This window comes from Lycium barbarum, chromosome 8, assembly GCF_019175385.1.
Source record: "Lycium barbarum isolate Lr01 chromosome 8, ASM1917538v2, whole genome shotgun sequence".
Lineage (NCBI taxonomy): Eukaryota > Viridiplantae > Streptophyta > Magnoliopsida > Solanales > Solanaceae > Lycium > Lycium barbarum.
This window is the reverse complement of record NC_083344.1, coordinates 43687100-43692796: the sequence shown is the minus strand read 5'-3', so window position 1 is coordinate 43692796 and position 5697 is coordinate 43687100. Positions and strand designations below refer to the sequence as shown.

At 41.6% G+C, this 5697-nt stretch overlaps 1 non-coding gene across 1 annotated transcript; it reads right to left on the bottom strand.

Annotated features, from left to right (window-relative positions):
• Positions 1 to 3734: 3734 nt before the first annotated feature.
• On the bottom strand, positions 3735 to 3842 carry LOC132608400 (U6 spliceosomal RNA). Its single transcript, XR_009570326.1, has one exon. It is a non-coding gene; the product is annotated as a U6 spliceosomal RNA (small nuclear RNA).
• Between the last annotated feature and the right edge of the window lie 1855 nt (positions 3843 to 5697).

Below are 5697 nucleotides of genomic sequence, written 5' to 3'. Positions count from 1 at the left end.
TTATATGAAAAACCCCAATTTGGGTCTAAGAACCCTAATTTTGATTCACGAATTTCATTGAAATAGTCACGGGTTATTGATTACTAAGCATGGAAACATGATAATCTATCTATCATAAACATCAACAATTTCATCATTAAACTCCATCTATTCATCAATTTCGTTTTTAACACTTTTTCTCCCAAAACCCATGAAAAACCTCTTTGATTCTAGTCATTACTAGGTTAGAATCATGTTTAGGAGACTATAATAACAAGATATAGGGCCAAGGCACTTACTCTATGAAGAAAATGGCCTTCTAGAGCTCCAAGTCGCCTCCAATATTGATCTCAACGAATATAGAACTTATGAGAAAGACTAAGGGTTTTATTTAATAAAACCCTACTTGTTCAGTGGCACTGCTGCAACGGTCGCGTCACTGCTGTAGCGCCACCGCTCGTATTGGCCGCCCTAGCGGCTAAGGAAATTTTGTAGGATCTCCGCTTCAATGGCACCTTCACCGCCCCAGCGGTGCCATTGCAGCAGACACCAGTAACTTGTACACCGGAAACCAGTTTTCTATTTTCGCTATTTCAACCCCAAAACTCGACTATTATATGGAATCCAAATTATACAAACAAAATATGTAGATATACATAAAAACACGCTACGAACTCACCCGCGGTCTCGGATTTCCCAAATAAGATCCTGTTGACAAGGTCAACTGCCAAACCACATAACAACTTTAAGTCAACTCTTTTTCGCTTTAAGCCCCATTTCACAAAACGTCGCCCGACTCAAATCTAGACAACTTGGGAAGAGTGTCAAGGGTCCCCTCAAGTCAAAATGAGATAACCAAGCTCGAAAAAGGGTCAAAAGGGCTAGAAATGTAATAACGACCAAACGGGTCGTTACACGTTCGTCCTCAGACGGCAAGGGGTCGACCAAGGCATACGGGAATATAAGCACAGGAAATGAACTTAGTAGCGTTGATTTGGAACAAATTTATCTTGAAAAAGTCTGTGCCAGCTATATAATATAGAGTCTCTATTTAAATTAGCTCAAGTAAACAAAAGGCGCGAAAGAAGTAACACCCAACTGAGAAAATCACCGAAGATCATATTATCACTCCCGTCTAGACTTATCAATAAAGGTCATCATGCGAGAATTTAATTCTTGTAGTGTACAATTAGTGATGGCTCGACTAATATTTTCCATGAGGGAATTTGCATGGGCAATAATTCAAATGAATCAAATTTTGTGAAAATCAAACATCTACTAATCGTAGGTCTATCAGGGACACATGGGTAAGGGCATTTAACTCGAGTCGCAAATTAAATGAATCCAATTATTGCAAATTATGAGGTACTACTTTAGCGCTATGAAGAAGCATTGTAGCGGTACGGCAGGAGCAGTAAGACAGCCGCTGGAGCGGCCATCGCGAAATAAAAAAAATAAAAGGCCTTTCACCGTTCCACCTCCCCACTTCACCAAACACACTCCCCCAAACCAATGAAAAACCTCTCCAACTCCTATCAGACCACAATCTTTCCACTCATTTTTCACACATATAAAGCCTCCTTAACACCCAATATTCATGCTATACCAAAACCAAACACCAAATCACTACAATTTTGCTCTCAAAGGATGGAAAAGGAATTTCAAAGGGACACTCTCAATCAACACCAACCTCACTCAGATCTTCAACCTTAAGGTAAGAAAAATCGCTCTTCTTGACTCATTATAAGATAATGAAACTGGAATTTCGAGTTTTCATGCTTCAATAAACGAATTTGTAACCCCAAAGTTATGATTTTTGGGTTTTGGTTGATGGAGTTGGTAAGTGGTTTAATATGAAATTTATAACTTGTCTTGTGTTAGATTAGGCCCTATATCACAAGATTCATCGATTTAATTCAGATTTAGGGTAAAAAACTTGAATATAGTAAATTGTATGTTCTTGAAGTGGGTTTTGAATTTCTTGTCGATTTGGGTGATGTTAGTAGCTAGAAATAACCATACTTTAGTTGAAAACACCATGCATGCTAGAATAGGTAACGGTCTGCGCATGAAAATTGGTTTGGACCATTTTTTTAGGCCTTTGGGTTCTGGAAAAGTCGGGTTCTGTTTGGAGAAGACGAGTCTGCTTCAGCGGTCTGGGGACCGCTGGGGTGGCTCTACTATAGCGCCCAAGGGATCAAAGGAGCGGTCGAGAAAGAAATAACAGTGGTTGTGAGAACGGTAGTCCTGCCCACTTTAGCGACTCTGCTACAACGGTCTAAGTGACTGCTATAGCGGTTCCTGCACCAGAAAATGCTTCTTGATTTTTTTGAATACCTCAGATTTTGCTGAGATTTTAGGGCGTAGAATGCAAGTTTATAATTTCTAAAATCTGGTAGCGCGAATCCTCATCATCTACCATTCCTTACAGGTACAATGGCCGAAAATCAAGAAGTCACTCAACAAGAACAATAAGAGGAGCAAGTGCCCAGCTATCCATTCTTCGACAGCACCCAATCTGAGTGTCGTTTCTTGGAGCAAAGGCGTATGCCCTTACTGTTGGAGTGGGATTTTGATATGACTAACGTGGAGAGACGTGCCTCGGAGTTTTTGGAGAGGTTGCAAGTAGTAAAATAGATGTGTTTGGTTAGGGTTCTCGGGCGGTGCAATGAGAATTGGGTAAGGGAGTTCTACGCCATGTTATCTTCGGGGGACCTCCATAAAAGTGGGGGGTAAGGTGATAAACCGCGTGCATAAAGTGGATAACCATCCGGTGGAGCTTTTGGAGAACAAGAATATTGTTGACAATGGAGAGTGATTGGTGTCGAAGTTAGTGGCTAAGGAAGACAGGGATTCTATCACTTGGGGTTAGTCCAAGGTGGGGATTATGAGTGATAAGTTTATGGCGGAGGCAAAGAAGTGGCTGAACATCATCTCCCGCCGGGTCTGTCTTTCGAGGAATGTCACCTCTGTGACCTATCCTAGGGCCTTTCTGATTGCTCGGATCCTGGATGACGTGCCTGTGAATGTGGGTTCGCAGGTACTTAAAGAATAGAAGGATATCATGAGGCATGGGCGTCGAGTTTGATGTTCCCGTCATTGATCACTTCGCTGTGCAAGAGGGATGGAGTCCACAGGAGGAATGAGGACAACATGGTTTATTCTGATGCTGATTTCTACTCACTATGGGTGGTTGGTCATGGTACGTCCGTCCAGAGTAAGAAGAGGAAGACTGATGAGTGTGCGAGTACCAATGCAGGTGAGGGAGGAAGTGGAGATAGAGCTGCCCGTGTTAAGGGTTCGTTTGAGCGAATTGATTCTCGTTTTGATGAGATGATGGTGATGTTTCAGGGTATGCAGAGGCCTTCGGTGGAGGTTGGTTCTTCTAGTGCTGGCGGGGGTTACTTTACCAAGGAGGAGATGAGGGGCTATTTGGAGACGCAGAAGGAGATGGGTGAGTCACTCTCTACCTTACATGTCGTCTACACTTCTCTGGCCACAAATCATAGCCAACTCCATAGTGACTTTGAGAGGGAGAAAGAGAAGAACAATCCCGTGACAAAGTACAGCTCAAAGGCCGGAGGGGTGTCAAGGGCCTGTGGAAGAAGATGTACCCCAGTGACGCGATGCCCGTGCAGGATGATAACGATTCTGAGCAGTATTCGTTCACGAGTAAGGCCAAGGGAGATGGTGCAAAGACCAAACCAGTGGAGGATGCTGGCAGCTCTAATGATGCAGAGGTCACGCGTGGGAGGACTGCTTAGGGATCTTGCCAGATTTGTGTGCGTCATACTTGCGCAGGGGCCATGCTAATCTTCTCTGTATCGTTCCAATTTTATCGAATGTCCTCGACTTGTCACGACCCATTTTAGGATAGCGCGGGAACCTACAATTCCCACCTCGGTAGGCAAACCTTTAACCCAAAACCAACTCAATTGCAATAATGGAACACGATTCATTAAGCTTCGAGTTATAATATAACAAAATGTGTTAGTGAACTCATTATATAAATAAAGCAGAAGTGTTTACAACAAATTTTAAATACACTGGCTTCTTTCCCATGACCTGGTCTAGACTAGTACAAGCGTGACTAATTGAAGACTGTACAATGAAAATAAAAGACTTAACCTCCATCCAGGAATAAAATGGTGGAGGTCTTCAAGATAGGCACCGCAGATCTCCCGGACACTCCAAAAAAACAATAACCTGCAAAACCCTACACCCCGAGAGGGATATAGCAAGAGTAGTATAAGTACAACAGTAGTACTGGTAAGCATCATAGGCCGACAATGGTTAGAATAACCTAACGGTAATAGAATCCACAAATAAACACGGTAGGCAATGTTAAGTCAATTCATTTGGTTAACTTTATCGTTCCTCAAGTTCTAATTCCTCTGCCTACTAATTAGGTAGCCATGCTCAAAATACCGCAACATTACGACTAATAACAGGGCCAATCCTATATCAATACTGCATTTTCAACCTATCATTTATCAAATCCGTAATTTGTTCTAAGGAAACTCTCTCTTCATTCAAATATTCATCACTAACCCAAACCTAGCAAGTCCTACATTAAGGACATTTAGCACCACACTTTCCTAATCCGAGGTTATAGCAACTAAGCCCAATTCTGCCAAGTCTCAGGATAACCATTCTAAACCAGTATATCACAATCATATCACAACAACTCATCAACTATGTTACATCATCTAAACCCAACTGTGCCAAGTATCAGTATAACCATTCCGAACCACTATATCACAATCGTATCACAACCATATAATAGAAAACCAAGAGGTACAATGCAATGCAATAATGTATGAATGATGAATGCAATGCATATGCACCGTACACATGTACTCCGACTGATGGAACATCACATCTTGGCAGCACAACCCATGGGAGACCTGCGAAGTCCAAGTACCAGTCACTCCACACACAGCCTAGAGATGACTCCTTCCAACCAATACGCCTCACATCCGTCATTCCGCACACAACCCAGAGATGACTCTATATACAATATGTTTAAATAAAATTTGTATTTTGTTCTCACTTTCCATCGTCAGTATCATAACAATGCAATATCAACGTATCATGAAAATAAGTATGAATGCGATGCAATGTAATACCAAAACAACCGATTCAATCCCAAACAGTACCACACATGGAACACAAGCCATATCAATAATAAGGCTACATAATAAGAAACAATGAAATCATAATTCTCTTCAAAATATCAAATCAAAGTCAAGTACCGCAATATCATAATCATGATATATGACTAATCCCCAATATCTAATGTCTCAACGTGGCAACGAGCCAATAAGTAAATAGAACAAGATAAGTCAGCATTGCAACGGGGTGGCTAGGCCCCAAATCATTCAACAAGGCCCAACCTAAGGCAATATCCGTCGCAAACTTCATACCCTTAGGTTTTCATGCATTCTCTGACAATATCATCTAAACATACGCCTCGCTAATCGAACTCTCACCATAAGGTCATCATAAACCTACAACTATTTTAGTAATGCATAATAATCACCATTTCCTATACGTTATCTATCTAAGTATCCATCCCTATCTCTAAATCCTATACATGCATTCTCCGCTTCATCTAATACGCGTATATGAAAGTCTAACCGAAGTCTACAGAGATAGGAAAGTCTAACCGAAGTCTAATGCTTCAGCAGTCACTCTACCGCTTAAGTGGCATTGAGA